General features: G+C 38.6%; 1 protein-coding gene across 1 annotated transcript in view; it reads left to right on the top strand.

The window, feature by feature from the left end:
• schlank (ceramide synthase schlank) overlaps window positions 1–20,313 on the top strand; it is a 240,327-nt gene extending 220,014 nt beyond the window's left edge. The window contains exon 9 of the mRNA XM_067139817.2: window positions 19,158–20,313. The gene's annotated coding sequence lies outside the window, so the exon portion shown is untranslated. The remainder of the gene's footprint in view (window positions 1–19,157) is intronic.
• Window positions 20,314–20,623: the final 310 nt, after the last annotated feature.

Raw genomic sequence — 20,623 nt, 5'->3', positions numbered from 1 at the left:
AAACATCAACATCTCCTGGAGTAGCATGTCTGCTTGTATATATGGCAATAGGTTGCACAGATTTCTACAATAAAGGTACAAACATAAAAACTAATGCATGATTTGCCATCTGATTTCTTTCACCTAAATCGACCGAACCATTGTCTTTCAGTGCAGAACCATTAAATTAAATCTCTTCTCTTAGTTGAACCTCATAGAACGTAACTACCCTGTACCTTTTGTTGACGGTCATTTCATCCTAAGAATAATCTGAAATAGCACTTGTACAATGAGGATTTATACCATTAGGGACATTTAAAGTCCTTTACAGAGTTTCCTGAAATTGTTTTGTGAGAGAACAGGTAACATTATGCCGCAGGCAGTGCCTATATCCTTTGTGATTTTATTCTAAGTAATAAACTCTCAAAAGAAAGTCACTACTGTTCCTCGTACCATTGGGAGATTTTACTTGACATTTCTTTAACGTAGTTTCTATAATAATTTTTTGCATTTTTCTATGAAATTTACAATCTTCAAATTAAAATCCATGTTTTTAATGTGTCCCTGTAGGAAATTAATCCTAGCTTTGGCAGAGGAAAGACTGCATTTAGGTCGCATTAAATTACCAGTTGCGTTCTTTAGTCTCCTTTTGAGAGACAATATTGTCTTTTCGGCAGCGCTAAGAGAACTAGAATGATCCTGAATTTCACTACTGGTACTACAAGCCTGACCTTGAACTTGAACTTCACCTGAAGTAAATTTCACCACTAATTGTTGCCATCACTGTTTCACTTACATCGTGATTCTTGTTCCTTGTCCTCTCAAGTCTGCCGTCATTCCTTTTTCTACTGGGTGCCTTTTGCAACTTTACCTCAGTGGATAGGTATTTCGGTAAATTTGGAAAAATGAGGTACCGCTCACACAAGGAAGTTTCACGTTTTCACCATTCACTACGAAAAAGTCTGCCTTTAGAATTAAATCTGCCAAAGATTGTATGTCCCATATTCTGCTTTTGGCTGACAATTTCTTATCTTTCGACGGAATAACTCTCGCCCGCTTTCCAAACAGGTTATTTTCGTTTGGCGGTGTAAGAAAATTCTTCCATCATGCTTCCTTCCATAAACCGATTTATAACCGGGAACAAAACACTTCATTTTCTTGAAATAATAGAAAACTAGTTAATTGCACATACAAAGCACTGCATAGATACTAACACAGACTTTTGGAAAATAATAAAAACAAACAAATTCCCTCTGTAGGTGTTAAGATTATCACCATGACTTCACGCACCCACACTCATTACTTTCGTCGACAACTTTGTGCACATGCTGTTGCAGCTGGTTCTTCACAACTGCAGCACCACAATGCGGTGCGAGCGGAGTGATCACACTGTTAATAATAATGCTATTTGCTTTACGTCCCACTAACTACTTCTACGGTCTTCGGAGACGCCGATTACACTGTTAAAATATAGGATTTTTATTCACCTTGTTCAGTACGCAATGTTGTGAACTCTAAAACTCTAAAATTACACATGGCTAGTTTAATACATTGTGTATTGAATAAGGTGGATAAGAATCCTTTATTTTAAATGTAATTTGACAATATGGACCAAAGATGATTTTCATCACATTATTATGTATTGATCACACTAGGTATTCTATTTGTCATGCCATCGCTGTAGACGATTTTGCTCTTCATTGTAGCTCACAAAGCATGGTAGTCACCGAGTGACAATTACAGCAGGCTATTGGGATAGTAGAACAGTAGACAAATTCGAATTAAATATGAAGAACAATCCAGATGTGGAAACCTGTGCAACTTTGAACTCCCTTTACAAGGGCTGTCAAGATATGCACTGTTGGTTTCTGTAGATGTCGAGCGAAGTTACTATATGTACAAGGATCTACTGAGCTTAAAGCGCCTGTGACTTACTATCAAAAAACATTGAAATGTTTTGTGTAATCCAATATAACAAGTTTATTCATTATTAAAACCCAGTGAATGGGATAAGGAAAGTTCATGTTACTGAATATTGAATTTTCACGACCGCATTGTAATCAAAACAGACTTTCAACGTATTAGGTCATGTTACGTACATGTAGTACGTGTTGAAGAGATGTTAAATACAGAACAAAAATGGCCAGCCGGACACCAGTGGGAGTGGGAACCAGTGGGAAACCACTCATCTCTTCAACACGTACTACATGTACGTAACACGACCTAATACATTGAAAGTCTGTTTCGATTTCATGTTACTGGTTTATACCTTAATAACGTGATTTCATCAACACTTTTTTTTTTTTTGCTCCTTTTTGTATGTATTTTCAGAACCTTTTTTCCCCCCCGCATACGTTCCACCTTAAAATCCTTTCCTTACTAATAACCCCTACCGGAGGGCAATATGGCTAGGGTGGTCGACCAAGGTCTATATATAGTAGACTAGTGGTTTTCAACCTTTTTGAGACCATGGCTCCCCTGACCAACAACATTCATTCTGTAGCTCCCCTGAGGTATACCCCATAAAAACTTGACATTTACTCTTAGAATCTGTGAAAAAAACTAACCAACGTACAAGTAAAAAAACCTACAATCACAGTGCAGTGTGGAAAACCTTTACTAAGTTATAAAAAAATCAGAACAGATAATGTTCTTCTCTTTCTATTATTTTTAAGAATTGAAGACTATAACTAAAATGAAAGGAACATTAAAAAAAAGCAAAATATTACATATAAGGTACATTTTCACCACAGAAACTTTTATCAGTGTGAAACCTGAGATTTGCTTTCTTGTTACACAGCTTATCAAATCTTGGTACTAATTGAGATACAGCCACTCTCATTTCTTTCCCTACACACAGTCTTGTTCTGTACTTGGTTTTTATGATAACCACTGCTGAAAACCTACACTCACAGAGATAGGAGGTTGCCAAAGGAATAAATATCTTCAGTGCTCTCTTGCTCAAGCTTGGGAACTCCTGTCTTACAGAATACCAAAATTTTGGCAATGCCATGCACAGAAAGTTCACTTGCAATTAAGAATCTGATGAATGTTCTATCAGTTCTTCCTCTTCTGCAGTACTGAAGTCCGAAAGAGCATCACTACAGAAATTATTTTGAACCCACTGATACTTGTCACAGTTTTCAGGAAAGTACTTTTCAAAATAAACGCTGAGTTAAGTGTCCTACAATTATGGAGACAGTATCTGCAGTAGTCTATTTCATTTTGTTATGAAATGCTGTGAACATGGAAAGTAGTCCATTTCTCTTTCTTTATTGATTTTCCTCTTCTAAAGGCCGAAACTTTGTCAATAAGCTGAATTAAATGGGTTGCACTTCCTTGCAGAGACTTGTTCAGCAAGTTCAATTTTGCAAAATGATCACTTAAATATGCAACTCTAATATGAAATTTGATGTCCAGAAAGCACTTAGTACTAACATGGTTTCCTTCTTCTGGATAGCAATAGATTTCCCGCCCAAGTTCAAAAACGTGCAATAATACATTTCCTCTGGAAAATCGAGTGCGGCTATAAAATAAGAGAGATGTATGCTCAGCTCTCATATTTTGGTACATTTTACTGAAAATCTATCTTTAAGAGGTCGAGTTTTAATGAAGTTCACCACATTTATGACAGTTTGCAGGACTTGATTCAAATTGGCACTCAAATGCTATGAAGCAAGTACTTTTTATGGATATACAGTGGGGGGGGGTCCAAACTGTGTCAGGAGCTTAGCCACGGATACCACTGTAACGACCCGACATTCAACGGCCACAATCGGTACATACACCAACACAATTAGCCCAATCTTTTTCATTTTCAACAAAGTTGTCCACAATTTCAAACAAATCTTTGCCCGCTTTACGTGCACTTTATCTCCTGAAAAAAAAAATTTTTTTACCATTTCAGCTGTTTTATTATCGACAAATCTCGCGTAACAAATCAAATTAGCATCTTTTTTGCAGTCAGTAGCCTTATCAAGCTGCAAACCAAAGTCAACCCCTCATTTTTTCTATAATCTGTTCAAGAAGATCCTCTCATAAATCTTCAGCTTGATGGCTGATCGTACTGTCGGACAAAGGAATAGGTGAAAGCTGTTTTCCCACGGACTCACCAAACATAGCAGACACCATATCAACAGCACACGGTAAAACTAGTTCTTCTGCAATCCTATGGGGCTTCTTACATTTAGCTACCCGGTAAGCTACCTAATAGGACGCCAGAAAAGCTTTATTCAAGATTTTTGCCTGCTTAGAAAATGCAGATATTTGTTCGTTCATTTCACTCAGCATTTAGTGAAATATTCTCTTGGTTTATCCACGTCATTCTGATGAACACATTCTATACGGCGCTTCTATTTGTTAGGCAGCATGCATTTAACAGGTAGTGTTTTGAAACACAAAACGCACTGTGGACGCTCTTCATTGTTTACAAGAGTGCACGTGAAACCAAAATCTAGGTAACCATCATCGTATTTTCTACACTTACGTTTCCTGTCCCCGTTACCACTTTCCTTGTTATCCTCAGTGAGGTGTCGGTTTTTTACTAGTACTTGCCAATTTAAAAAAATCTTTCCATAGTTTATAATCAAACTCACAACTAAACAACTAAAAACAGAAGATCATTACTAGATGTTTTGAATGTTATTACAGTTCGATTTATAGGTCATGCAGGCTGACCAACATTGGAACTAAACGGGGCTAGTGGTGGCTTATAATTAACGTAACAAGTATTTTTAACTGTTTCGGGCATGTAATAATTGTTAAAGCCTGTAATTGTTACCGGAGATAACCTGTTACTGAAATAACAGCGGTTTGGCAATACTCGTGTGAACTTGATTACCAATGGTAGCGCACAACCGTAGTTGATACGCTGTGTATACCATACAGGTCCCACAAGGAAGCCATGCTGAAATTAATGTTGCGCTGAGACTGATATTATTATAATACCAATATAATGGTCCGTTATTGGACATTATAAATTTTCCAGCTAACTCATTCTTGGTTGCCTGCGTTTCGCCCTCGTGTGCCAAGTTAGGCTCATCAGTTGGGACTTAGCACACCACCCAAGATGCAAGGCTAGTGCGTACCGTGGAGGCCACTGCATAGGCTACTTGAAGCCACCAGCAGTGCCAATGCACTATGAGAGCTATGTCTCTTTTCCAAAAAATTGATGCCTGCCTGGCCATCAGATAATACAGATGTTGATTCCCATAGGGAATTTAAAATATTTGTCCCGAATGAGTAAATTTATAATACCAATATAATGGTCTGTTATTGGACATTATAAATTTTCAAGAATGAGTTAGCTGGAAAATTTATAATGTCCAATAACGGACCATTATATTGGTATTATAAATTTACTCATTCGGGACAAATATTTTAAATTCCCTATGGGAATCAACATCTGTATTATATGATATTATTATAGTCGGCATGGTTTAATGCTCGTTGTGGGGCTTTAATGTGTCACCCGAACGCTTAAACTTATTTCTGGACTCACTGAAAAGCGCAGTCTTAGGCTCCTTTTTTAATCGTCAACCGCATAATGCAGGGAATCAACAAGTGTAGTAAATATTTTATGTATATTACATAGTTGAAAGCGTTTTTGTTGTATTACAAGCTCTGAGATCTTACTCGGTCACAGGTCAACCTGCCATGCGGTTTATTACTTCAGCTAGCTGATGTAAAGGGCTGGGGTAGAGTAGAACAGCCGAGCTCACCCAAACACTGCCGAAGGTCTGCAAGGTTTCCTGGGCAAGCTCATTGGCGATCCAATTCACACAAACATGCATTTCCTTGAGAGCAGGTGATGAAAGAAAAGAAAATTGAAGGTAGAAAATACAAATATGTGACAATTTCATGAAGATGGAAAAAATAGTTTTCTTGTCAATTTTCTTTGTAAGTTGACGCAGGTGGTTTCATCATTGCTAATATGGAAAACTCTATGGCGCCCCTGGAGGTCATTCAAGTTACCCCAGAGTGCTGCGGTGCACTGGTTGAAAACCGCTGCTCATGATCATGTGGCTGACAAGGAAGCAACATGATCTCTACCAGCAGAAATTGGTGGTGGTAAAGGAGAAAATTGTAACACATATGCTGGCTAATGCCTTTACTATTGCTACTGATGGCAGCAATTAAAAGCAACTTCTAATTACAAGGTGTGCTTTTTAAGTACCGTTTTGATGTAGATAAAAAAGTAATGCAATTATTTAAATAATTACATGTAAGCCTGTATCTTAAACTACTCCTCAGTGTAAGTTCCAAGCGTATTAAGGCACTTGTGATATCGTGAAACCAGCTTCTAAATTCCATCTTCTCCGGGCTGAGTGGCTCAGATGGTTGAAGCGCTGGCCTTCTGACCCCAACTTGGCAGGTTCGATCCTGGCTCAGTCTGGTGGTATTTGAAGGTGCTCAAATACGTCAGCCTCGTGTCGGTAGATTTACTGGCACGTAAAAGAACTCCTGCAGGACTAAATTCCGGCACTTCGGCATCACTGAAAACCGTAAAAAAATAGTTAGTGGGACGTAAAGCGAATAACATTATTATTAAATTCTATCCTCATAGAAGTCTGCTGCCTGCTGTGCTAGCCACTGCCACGTGCTCATTTTTAGGTCATAATCGTTGTGGCACTGACCTCCTAAGTGCTTTTTCAAGTGGTCACGACTATACGGAGGATGATCTAATTGGCCCCCAACCAAATGAACCGATGAGGTCTCTGGTTTGATTAGCCATATGAGGTCACACATTGTCTTGAAGCAAAGAATCCCCCTTGTGAGCATCCTTGTGAGCATGCCATGCCCTTCATTTTGGATTGCATGAGAACACTCCTTAAAATTTCAGGCAACTCATAACTTTTTGACAAAATTGAACTTTTGCATCAACATTTTGCACAAAACCCTCAGTAATGACAGGCGGTTGCCCTCTACGGTTTCTAATCATGGACATTAGTACGGCCTTCTTTAAATGCTCAAACCCATTTTCTTACCATTCATTCCTTCACTCATAGTGCATTCTCCATACACCTCGCTAATCTGCCGATGAATTTCTACAGCTTTGACACCTTTTCCATTTAGATAACTAATTACAGCACGTACTTCTCACTCGGCAGGTCCAACAATGGACCATTTATATTGGTATTAAAAAGTTACCTATTTGGGACAAATATTTCAAGTTCCCTATGGGAATCAACATCTATCATTGTTATGTGCTGCTTAATAGCCCACCAGTATGGATAATATGTTCCACCAGAAAAACACCATCATAAACTACACTTTTACACTTGCTTCTTCCATTAACACACTACAACACCGCACAATTCACCGCCAAATCTGGACACTTAACGAACACTCCATACTCTTTGATATTGCCCTATTCCATCATTTTCTAGCCTTAGATTTTTCATAAACAAGTTTCTGATTATTCTGACTAGTGAAACAGAACCTTTAGATAAAGCAAGTGATACTCTATACTCCCAGTTCTGTAACTTTTAGCTGGAAGGAACAGACATACCAAAAGGGAGAATGGATGTTCAGTGGCATTGGTAGGTCAGATGAAACCAGCTAACGGTGTACTTATGTATGACAGACTCTCTTAAGTGATGCTTGTTATTTTGTCAATGCTACGTAGCAATGCAGTGTGTGAGAGATTTTTAGCAAAGTCACAAAGACAAGAACACATTTCATATCCTTGCTGTCTGAACAAACTTTGAAGAAACTACGTTAAAATCTGTTCAGCAAGCCAAGTGCGTTGAACAAAACTTTAGTTCTGAATTTCTGACGAAGGATAAGTCGGCTACAGGTGTGTTGGAACAAGTCTAGTGTTCATCACGTTGAAGGATGAGAAGTTGTATGTTCTAAAGCTCAGGTATGTCCAGTATTTAGAATTCACATGTAAATAATGAAAAAAAAATACAATGTGTAGACCTGAAAGAGTTGTTAACGTATTGAATTAGTACATGTTATGCCATCAGTGGCATAATAAGTCGCCAACATTCTCCTGATTATTTTTTTACTTTTGAATGTAAGTCTGTATACTTACAGTGGTGGTTGTTGTTGTTGTTGTTATTATTATTATTATTATTATTATTATTATTATTATTATTATTATTATTATTTTAAATAATTTTGGTAACGATTTTCAAGTTGTTCAATAAGCATTAATGAATTACCAAAATGTTTAATTAATGGAGTTTGAATTGTTGTGATTTAAATATGTGATATAATTTAGTAGATTGAATACTAGGGAATCGTTTAGGTGTGTGATATCGTTGAGGTTATTCCAGTTGGATTTTTTTGTGATTTAAATATCTATTGCCTCTTTCATATATAATGATTTTTTATTATTTTTGATGTGTAATATTTTAAGATCTGTGCTAGTGTCTGTGAAGTGGTGAGCATTGTCATATATGTGTTCACAGAACGCTGAGTGTCTGTTGTGTCTAATTGCATATCTGTGTTCTTTGTACCTGGTGTGGAAATTGATTTTGTTTGGCCAAGATATGTGGCATTACAATTTGGTTATTGGCATTTGAGTTCATTATATTCCTGATTTGGAAAAATTGTATTTTATTTAGATTGCATTTAGTAATTTGTTTTTGTGATGTGTTGTTTGTTTTGAATGCTATTGTAAACCCTTTCTTTTTGCATTAGCTATTTTATATGCGTTTTTGTTCACGTAATTGAGAACTACATACTTATCATTTCTGGGCGGGGTTTCTTTAGTCCTATGTGTTGTTTTATTAATAGATGGTTTACTGTGGATGGTTGTTTTCTTTTGCAAATTGTTTTATTATTTGTGTTTCATTGTGAAAATCTGTATATCGTAGTGTTCAGTTCTGCTCATTTTTGTGTTGTTGGGTAGTTGGATTTGTTATCTATTATGTGTAATATTTGGATGGTTTTCCTGTTTATTTTGTATGATACTAATAAACTGCCATCATAAACAAAACACTGCTACAAAGAATCAGAAGAAGACTGCAACAGATGAATGTCAACTACCAACCCAACAAAACCAGTTCACATACTTGACTTAGAACACCCGGTTAACACGACTTCCACACAAGTCTCATTACAACGACTCTATCCTGAAGACTGCCTCTTTATATACATTGCCTGGCCAGGCTTCTAGAAGAATATGACACAACATGTTTTCTCATAAATTCAAGAGTCTCCAGTACTTACAATGTAAGGAACTTTCTACACAATTCTAGTCACACGTAGCATTGTTCTGGGCTTATTACAGTGTGTTGCACAATGTTACATTACATTATACATCATACATACAGGTAATAATAAATTATATACTATTAATTACATGTTTTTACATTAAATAAACTCATATATATATATACAGCAGATGTTTCATGACATAACCTCACAAATACTATGATCGTGATTACACCAAATAAGGTTTGTACACAACTACGTAAATAATAACAATACTAAATGGACGTAAACACTTCATAGCCATACCTCACAAGTCATTCCTGCTGATTTATGATGATGGAGTTTATTTACCAACCTTTCCACTTCCTCAAGCGTAATTTCACCATCTTTTTCCTCCCCCCCTTGAGCTCCATTGTTCGCGACACCACCATGAAGGTTTCCTTGTACATTCAGAAAATTTTCAAAACATTTCCTCCACCTGTCCAGTGATTCCCTGGGATCTATTATGAGTTCACCTGAATGACCCCAATCACTGTTCATTTCCTTTTTCCCTCCCTTCCTAAGATTCTTTATTACTGTCCAGAAAGGTTTCCCTGCTGCTTGACCAAGCCTTCCCAGCTTATTACCAAAATCTTCCCAAAACATCTTTTTGGATTCAGCAACTATTTGTTTCCATTTGTTTCTTTCATTTACGTGCAATTCCCTGTCTGCATCAGCCCTTGTTGGAGCCATTTCTGATAAGCCTTCTTTTTATGTTTACAAGCTGCCCTCACTTCATCATTCCACCAAGATGTTCGTTTTTTCCCATCTTTACACACAGTTGTTCCTAGGCATTCCCTTGCTGTTGCTACTACATCATCCCTCTATGCCACCCATTTTCTTTCTATATCCAGAACCTCCTTACTGTCCACTGTTCAGAACTTCCTACTAGTTATATCCATGTACTTGTGCCTAATTTCCTCGTCCTGGAGACTTTCTATATTTGTTTACAGACATATTTCAATTTCTCTATCCTAGGCTTAGAGATACTTAGTTCAGTACAGATCAGATAGTGGTCTGTTTCGTCTAAAAATCCCTGAAAAACCCGTACATTCCTAACAGATTTCCTGAATTCGAAGTCTGTTAAGATATAGTCTATTATGGATCTGATACCCCTAGCCTCGCGTGTGTAGCAGTGAATAGCCTTATGCTTGAAAAATATATTTGTAACTGCTAAAATCATACTAGCACAAAAGTCCAGCAAATGCTTCCCATTCCCATTAGCTTCCATATCATCCCCATATTTACCAATCGCCCTTTCGTATCCTTCAGTTCTATTTCCAACTACTCTCCCATTGAAATCGCCCATTAGCACTGCCCTATCCTTGCTGTTGACCCTAACTACGATGTCAGTCAATGCTTCATAAAACTTGTCAATTTAATCCTCATCTGCACCCTCACATGGTGAATACACTGACAAGGGAACATACACAAAGGTTAAGTTGCCGTTCGCGATAAAACTTGGAAAACACATTAAGCTACACGTAAAATGGTGTCGGCATCAATTTTGGGTGCCAACATTCATTAGTGCATTAACTATGGGGCCTAAAAGTTGCGACATTTCAAATTCCGCACGATCAGCGATGAATACCTGCTTGCCAATGCTAAACCAGCACACTGCATGCCTGGAGACATGCCTCTGCACCTCCTCCCCTCCCCACTCCAACTGGTTCACCACCGCACATTTCCCTTCTCCCCGCTCTTGCCGGCTGTTTAGCTGTTGAACGGGACCGGCTCTATACTTTGCTTCTTTTTGTACTATAATTATTAAAATCCTTTAAATAACATTCCGTTTCACACACAATGATAATAAATAACCTAAACTAATATACCCATATTTTATTCAAATGTTAAATTTTCATTCCTACTAATTCCGGTGAGTTGTCGCATTCGTGGGTATAACTCCGAGTTAAGTAAAACCGGGCGTGGTCAAACTGGGATGGGGTACCGCGTCTTACTTAAATTATTATTTACTTCTAAAACGCCTTAAAGCTGTCGGTAGTATCCTTTAGAGTGGACATACATATGGAATTAAATTAAATCACCCATACATACATACATACATACATACATACATTATCATTATAGACTGTTATGCCTTTCAGCGTTCAGTCTGCAAGCCTCTGAGAATTTACTAAACGTCACCACAATCCTCGATTTGCAACTAGTGTTGTGGCATCATTTAGTTCTATACCTCCTATCTTTAAATCGTTAGAAACCGAGTCTAACCATCGTCGTCTTGGCCTCCCTCTACTTCTCTTACCCCCCATAAGAGTCCATTATTCTCCTAGGTAACCTATCCTCCTCCATTTGCCTCACAAAACCCCACCACCGAAGCCGGTTTATACGTACAGCTTCATCCATCGAGTTCATTCCTAAATTAGCCTTTATCTCCTCATTCCAAGTACCCTCCTGCCATTGTTCCCACCTGTTTGTACCAGCAGTCATTCTCACTACTTTCATGTCTGTTACTTCTAACTTATGAATAAGATATCCTTAGTCCACCCAGCTTTCGCTCCTGTAAAGCAAAGTTGGTCTGAAAACAGACCGATGTAAAGATAGTTTCGTATGGGAGCTGACTTCCTTCTTACAGAATACTGTTGATCGCAACTGCGAGCTCACTGCATTTGCTTTACTACACCTTGATTCAATCTCTCTTACTATATTAACTTCCTGGGAGAACACACAACCTAAATACTTGAAATTATCGACCTGTTCTAGCTTTGTATCACCAATATGACATTCGATTCTGTTGAATTTCTTACCTACTGACATCAGTTTAGTCTTTGAGAGGCTAATTTTCATACCATACTCATTGCACCCATTTTCAAGTTCCAAGATCTTAGACTGCAGACTCTCGGCACAGTCTGCCATTAAGACCAAGTCGTCAGCTTAGGCCAAACTGCTTACTACATTTCCACCTAACTGAATCCCTCCCTGCCATTTTATACCTTTCAGCAGATGATCCATGTAAACTACAAACAGCAAAGGTGAAAGATTACAGCCTTGTCTAACTCCTGTAAGTACCCTGAACCAAGAACTCATTCTACCATCAATTCTCACTGAAGCCCAATTGTCAACATAAATGCCTTTGATTGATTTTAATAATCTACCTTTAATTCCATAGTCCTCCAGTATGGCGAACATCTTTTCCCTCGGTACCCTGTCATATGCTTTCTCTAGATCTACGAAACATAAACACAACTGCCTATTCCTCTCGTAGTATTTTTCAGTTACCTGGCGCATACTGAAAATCTGATCCTGACAGCCTCTCTGTGGTCTGAAACCTCACTGGTTTTCATCGAACTTCCTCTCAATGACTGATCGCACCCTCCCTTCCAGGATGCCAGTGAATACTTTGCCTGGTATACTAATCAATGAGATACCTCGATAGTTGTTGCAATCCTTCCTGTTCCCCTGCTTATAGATAGGTGCAATTACTGCTTTTGTCCAATCTGAAGGTACCTTACCAGCACTCCACGCTAATTTTACTACTCTATGAAGCCATTACATCCCTGCCTTCCCACTCTACTTCACCATTTCAGGTCTAATTTCATCTCTTCCTGCTGCCTTATGACAATGGAATTTATTTACTATCCTTTCCACTTCCTCAAGCATAATTTCACCAACGTCGTTTTCCTCCTCCCCATGAGCTTGGCTGTTTGCATCACCACCATGATGATTTCCTTTTACCTTGAGAAGATGTTCAAAATATTCCCTCCACCTCTCCAGTGATTCCCTGGGATCAATTATGAGTTCACCTGAATTACTCAAAACACTGTTCATTTCCTTTTTCCCTCCCTTCTTAAGATTCTTGATTGCTGTCCAGAAAGGTTTCCCTGCTGCTTGACCTAGACTTTCCAGGTTATTACCAAAATCTTCCCATGACTTCTTTTTGGATTCAACAACTATTAGTTTTGCTCTGTTTCTTTCATCTACGTACCAATCCCTGTCTGCCTTGGCCCTTGTTTGGAGCCATTTCTGATAAGCCTTCTTTTTACGTTTACAGGCTGCTCTCACTTCATCATTCCACCAAGATGTTCACCTTTTCCCATCTTTACACACAGTTGTTCCTAGGCATTCCCTTACTGTTTTTATTACAGCATCCCTGTATGCCACCCATTCACTTTCTATATCCTGAACCTGCTTACTGTCTACTGTTCGAAACTTCTCACTAATCATATCCATGTACTTCTGTCTAATTTCCTTGTCCTGGAGACTTTCTACTCTTATTCGTTTGCAGACAGATTTCACTTTCTCTACCCTAGGCCTAGAGTTACTTAGTTCACTACAGATCAGATTGTGGTCTGTATCATCGAAAAATCCCCAGAAAACTCGTAATTCCTAACAGATTTCCTGAATTCAAAGTCTGTTAAGATATAGTCTATTATGGATCTGGTACCCCTAGCCTCCCATGTGTAGCGGTGAATAGCCTTATTCTTGAAGAATGTATTCGTAACAGCTAAACCCATACTAGCACAAAAGTCCAGCAAATGCTTCCCATTCCCATTAGCTTCCATATCTTCCCCACATTTACCAATCACCCTTTCGTATCCTTCAGTTCTATTCCCAACTCTCGCGTTGAAATCGCCCATTAGCACTATTCTATCCTTGCTGTTGACCCTGACCATGATGTCACTCAATGCTTCATAAAACTTGTCAACTTCATCCTCATCTGCACCCTCACATGTTGAATACACGGACACAATTCTTGTCCTAATTCCTCCCACTGACAAATCTACCCACATCATTCGCTCATTTACGTGCCTAACAGAAACTATGTTGCGTGCAATGGTATTCCTGATAAAAAGCCCTACCCCAGCCTCTGCCCTTCCCTTTCTAACACCTGTCAAGTACACTTTATAATCTCCTATCTCTTCCTCATCTCCCCTTACCCGAATATCACTTACTCCTAGCACATCCAGATGCATCCTCTTTGCTGACTCAGCCAGTTCTACCTTCTTTCTTTCATAAGCCCCATTAATATTGATAGCTCCCCATCGAATTCCATTTCGTTCGCCAAGTTGTTTCCAAGGAGTCCCTCGCCTGTCAAATGGGAGTGGGACTCCATTACTCCCATAGGTCCGAGGCTTGCTTAAAGTGTTCTGAGCTCGGTAAATTCATGAAGCAGGATGCTGCCCTACTTGCACATAGTCCAAGTGAGGATCTCTCCTCTAACGGGTTATGGACCACCGGTGAATTGTATAGTCCTAGCCGCCTGAGCACAAGGAGGGCCACGACTCAGAATATGTCCGAGATGCCCACTCCCATTCCATAGCAACTGGTATCCCGACTCTCAGGACCACTTACTAGGCCACTCAGCCATTGCCCATGGTTCACGAACTAGGACGTGACTACAGTAACCCACAAACATGAACCCACCCACCACCCACCACTAAATAAATCTCCCACGTTTAAACAACGTTAAATACCTTTTTATATAAAGAAATTACGTGCTCGGGTAGAAGATCTCAATGAATGAGATTCGGTACCTCGGGATATCAAAACCTGGTTATAGGTCCAGATCGTCTCTTTATGTCCCCTTCTCCCCACCCATTTTGTGTACACTATCAGTTGTCATAACGAAACGACATCTCGGATGACGACAACTGTAAACTCCGAGTTTGAAACTACAGGTATTTTCCGTATTGCATAGTCTGGTATAATGAATAGGCCTATAGGTAGAATGTTTTTATTTGTGCTTGTACTGAACGATTTATGTTTTGCAGTGACAGGCACAACAAATTTCAATTGCAGCAATGGTTTTCGAATATAAATAAATTTAATGCATAGGCAACTTTGATATGAGTATGACATGGAATGTAGTAAAGGTTGATGTAATACGAAAAGCCTTGAAAAATAAAAAAAGATGTGCATTTATATATGCAGTAGATATACAGTAATATCCGGCAGACCTGTAGTCTTACTGTACCGGTACTTTTGCGTTATAGCTGACGACGGTATATGTATGCAACAAGTACCGATATTAAAGTATCAAACTACAGTCTTCTGGGTATAATGGTAGTTACATTTGCAAAAAGTTAAATGGCTATTGTACGAACTGGTACAGCAACAAACAATTACAAGGCAACACAATAAATTACTCCGAAAACATTACATCGGGCAAACTCCCTGTCAATAACTGATAGTAAACAAAAACAGTTTTTGGTCTATTCGAAACATTGAAAAATAATGAAAAGAAAGCCAAAACAAAACACAATTAACAACATTCACCCTACCTTTTTTTTTTTTTTTTTTTTTTTTTTTTGCTAATTGCTTTACGTCACACCGACACAGATAGGTCTTACGGCGACGATGGGATAGGAAAGGCCTAGGAGTTGGAGGGAAGCGGCCGTAGCCTTAATTAAGGTACAACTCCAGCATTTGCCTGGTGTGAAAATGGGAAACCACGGGAAAACCATTTTCAGGACTGCAACAGTGGGATTCGAACCCACTATCTTCCGGATGCAACCTCTTAGCTGCGTGCCTCTAACCGCACAGCCAACCCACCCGATGCAAACATTCTCATAAACATGTCAGAAAACGTAAACTGACTAGTACAATGTGGAAATTACAAAGGAGATATATGAGGAAGGCCGATAGAGTACACAAAGTGTAGCGCCGGTTCTCTTTGACAGCTAAGAAGACGTGGAGGCACGGGGAGAAGGGAAACGTGCGGTGGGGAACCAGAAGGAGGGGAGGAGGTGCAGAGGCGTGTCTCCAGGCACGCAGTGTGCCAGCTTAGCATTGGCCAGCAGGTATTCATCGCTGATCGCGCGGAATTTGAAAAGTCTTAAATTTTAGGCCCCGTAGTTAACGCCCTAATGAATGTTGGCATCCAAAATTGATGCTGACATTGTTTTTACGTGTACCTCAATGTGTTTTCCAAGTTTCATCGCGATCAGCGACTTAACCATTGCCGATGTTCCCTTGTGAGACAATTCTCATCCTAATTCCTCCAACTGCCAAATCTACCCAAATCATTCTCTTGTTTTTGTGCCTAACAGAAACTATGTTGCGTGCAGTAGTATTCCTGATGAACATCCCTACCCCAGAGTCTGCCCTTCTCTTTTTAACACCTGTCAAGTACACTTTATAATCTCCTAGCTCTTCCTCATTATCTCCCCTTACTCCAATATAACTTACTCCTAGCACTTCCAGATGCATCCTCTTTGCTGTCTCAGCCAGTTCTACTTTCTTTCTTCCATAAGCCCCATTATTATTGATAGCTCCACATTGAATTCCATTTCGTTCGCCATGTTGTTTCTGAGGAGTCCCTCGCCTCTCAAATGGGAGTGGGACTCCGTTACATAGGTCCGAGGCTTGCTTAAAATGTTCTGAGCTCGGTAAATTTATGAAGCAGGATGCTACCGTACTTACACATAGTCCAAGTAAGGATCTCTCCTTTAACGGGTTAGGGACGAGCGGTGGATTTTATAGCCCTAACTGCCTGAGCACAAAGAAGGCCATGACTCAGAATATGTCCAAGATGCCCACACCCATTCCATAGCAACTGGTATCCCAACTCTCAGGACCATTAACTATGCCACTCAGCTGTTGCCCATGGTTCACGAAGTAGGACGTGACTACAGTAACCCACACCATGAACCATAGAACCATAGAGTTAGATAAAAATTTTGCACACACAATCAATGATCTTCATTTAGTGCTGTCGCGCAGGTGGGACATTCCCTATCAATTGTTTGCCTAGTCTTTTCTTAAATGATTTAAAAGAATTTGGAAATTTCATTATATTCTCGATAAGTACTTAATACAAAATAAATAAGTTAAAAATTGAAATGCAGGAAAAAATAGGTAATTTTGCAATACTGTACATGCTTATTACAACACAGAACTTCCATAGATAATAATAATAATAATAATAATAATAATAATAATAATAATAGTAACAAAAGAAGATGAGGAATTTATATAACTCAAATTGAATACACTATGTTATGGTTTTCCACAGTTCTCTGAAAGTCACAACTCTTTTATATATGCAGAATTAGATGTAAAAATACTTGTCCACAATAAGTAGCCAACGTATTAAATATAAATCAAATAAGTTGCTTTATGTCGCACCGACTCAGATAGGTCTTATGGCGATGATGAGATAGGAAAGGAAGTGGCCTTGGTCCTTAATTAAGGTACAGCATCAGCATTTGTCTGGTGTGAAAAAAGGAAACCATGGAAGACCGTCTTAACAGCTGACGACGGTAGGATTCAAACCTACCATCCCCTGAATGCAAGCTCATAGCTACGCGACCCTATATGCACTGCCAACTAGCTCGGTCATCTTTGAAAATGGCTTTTTCTATCAGCAGAGGATTTTTTAAATAGTCATATTTTGTATAGGCTACCCGAGATGTACAGTAGCCCACTTGTTTTCTGATTAAACATCTTTCCTATTTAAGCTGTTGAATCAATCAGCTCACTTACTCACTGTCCATGTACACCGGTGATCTCGTGATTCAATTATTGAAGTATTGTGCAATGATGCGACATGCAAACTGAGCGAATACCGAGCAGTTCTTCCCAATATAAAACAATTTCGAGTGGTTATGAGCATGACTCATAGTCATAGGGTAGGCTAGATAATGTTATTGGCTTTACATCCTGTCCCACTAACTACTTTTATGGTTTTCGGAGACGCCGATTTACTGGAATTTAGTCCCGCGGGAGTTCTTTTACGTGCCAGTAAATCTACCGACACGAGGCTGACGTATTTTGGGCACCTTCAAATACCACCAGACTGAGCCAGGATCGAACCTGCCAAGTTGGGTTCAGAAGGCCAGGCCTCAACCGTCTGAGCCACTCAGCCAGGCGGGTAGGTTAAGGAGCCTAGTTTAGTTAATTGTCGAATGTCAACTAGTTATAAAAATACTGATTAAACTAATGTGGTAAATAGAATAACCTAATAGCCTACCTACTTACAAGCTAGGTACTTTGGAATTGTGTTTTGAGTACCTTTTTAACACTGCAAGTAAATCAGTCTATTATTTAGTAGGTATTATTTTCAAATGAGCTGAGCGCGAGAGTCCGTTATAGCAAATGATTCTTTCAGGGTGCTGTGGCTCCGTATGTCTCGCTGCAGAGGAAGTTCATCTCCCGCCAATGTCCAGTGTTCCGCTAGTGAGCCGTGTGTGTATTGTGTCTCAATGATCCGTGAGTGCGCACTGTCTGCTGCTAGTTAGCTGAATCGTGTACCGTGAGCTCACCGTTCCTGTAAATCAATTCAATCGGACATTTGAATGAATCTATAACACTGCTTCGAATCATACACTCAGAAGCCAACACTACTCTATTGATTGTCGTAATTTAACATTAACCTTGCAACTTTTATTCTTCATTGAGAATACTACATCACAGCAAGTTACAGTTGACATGGTCCACACTGGAAGAATTATCTAAGAATGACACAAGCCTGTAAATGAAGACTAACTGTACATACTACAAAAACATGTTTCTGCTTGCTAGCTTGCTTATCAATAGTTTATCAGTCAAGAATTACAATACTATGGACTGACATCAATATGTTAAACAGAAATGGATCAGAAAACCTGCAAATTTCAATGATTAGTTTTTGTTCTCAAATCCAGTCAAAATGTATTCTGTAGGGAGTTCTATTAAAGTAGAGTTCCATGAGAAAGGGAATCCATCTCTTTTTCCCTACAGTATTTAAGTTGAGACTTGGAGACATTTTGATAATGAGAATTTCTTAGAATGTTACCAGACAGAATTACTGTATTTTGAGCTGTTTATTATTTTTCTAAAAGTAAATTATGCTCTTGCAGGTGAATATTCTCTCCCAGTGATTCTTGATTGCAGGTAGTTGCTGTGTTGCAGTAAGCACACATGGTCTTGAAGACTTGTAATATATAACGAGTTTAAGCATTCTATAGTCATCCTTTCAAAGTTAATAATTATACTGGTGTTAAATTACGTTAAAAATTAATTCTCTTGTTTTTCAGGTCTAGATCTGTGAGATAATTTCGATGGCTGTGGTTTGGTATTGAAAAATGGTAAATTTGCAACAAGGGAAGTCAGCGCTACCCACTCTGTATGGAGCACCAGCTTCCGTATTATGATGTACTGCTCACTGCCTGTGGTTCATCAGCTCTGGTTGGATGTTTTTTTAATTGCTGTTTATGAGCTCAGGTCTTCATACTTAAGCAAGGATTTCATGGAAGCTTACATATACCAAAGAAATTTATAATAGACTTGAAGGAAAATATGTGTGCTGGCCTGCAGTGTACAAAAGTGCTTAAGTGAGAAGAGCAGTGTTGGTGGTGTGTGTTGTTGCTAATAATTTATGTTTAAGGGCTGATTACTAATTGCGCTAGTATATTCCTTTTCACTACACATTTAACATGTTGGAGGAAGTAAATTTGAACAGCCGAGATTTTTTTGTGATGATTTCTTCACATAATTGCATTTATGTTATTTTCTTTCTTTTACCATGGACAGATATGAGCATGGTGAAAAAAGAAAATATTTGAGGGATAGCAGTTTTCTAACATAGCCCAAACACCTCATGTTACCTCTCCTATTAGAGATGGAGAATCACCTTGCACTCAATGTGAGGGAGAGCTAAGAAGTAGCTCTGATCACTTTGGCTAGGAGTCGTATATATAACTGTGAGAAGTGGCTAACATTGTATTTCATCGTAATTTTACCAATTTTCTTGGCTTTCAATAAGAAAATGTTCGTTCATTTTTCACAACTGGAAATTTTATAGAGGGGAAGGGGGTGAGCACATTGTTTGTCTCAATGGATTGAGTGATAGGGCAAAATGTGTAAACTGCTTGTTACATATGAGAAACACAACTCCGTAAGTTCCCTAAAATTGCACAGCCTTTCATAAGCTCATATGTGATACGTGTGTGATTTGTTAAAATGAGAACGTACTTCACAAGGATATGTTTGTGGGCCACATCATAAGATATTGTTAGTATTAAATTCAGCATTGTGAAAGACTATGTCTCATGATGTACAAAGTATTTCCAATGTATTGCTAAACAGACTTGCTAAAATAAATTCTTTTGTCAATTAAACTTTTTCCAAAATATGCTGTTCCTCTTTTATGTAAAACTTTTCATAAAATAAATTGTTTTCTTAAATATTTAATTAATGTGTATTTTAAAATTCTCTCCTTTTACCTCATTGCTCAGTTGTATCCCCAAGTTTTAGCGTCATGGATGGATACTTGCCTTGGAGATGAAGCTTACCAAAGTCAAGGCACTGTAAACACACATCAGACATTTCAAGTCTTTGTAAAAGAAAACATTTTACCTGCACATGTTCTTTCTCTGCGCAGTACAGAGTGACAGAAGGGGAAGTGAAGAACTCTTTCAGTTTAAAATACTTTCTAAAATATCTCTCTTAGTATCAATACCCCAATGAATTCCGCAGGATTTCATTCGAATATTGTCACTGA

The sequence above is a fragment of the Anabrus simplex genome, chromosome 2 (genome assembly GCF_040414725.1).
Source record: "Anabrus simplex isolate iqAnaSimp1 chromosome 2, ASM4041472v1, whole genome shotgun sequence".
Classification (NCBI taxonomy): Eukaryota; Metazoa; Arthropoda; class Insecta; order Orthoptera; family Tettigoniidae; genus Anabrus; species Anabrus simplex.
This window is presented reverse-complemented; position numbering and strand designations above follow the sequence as displayed.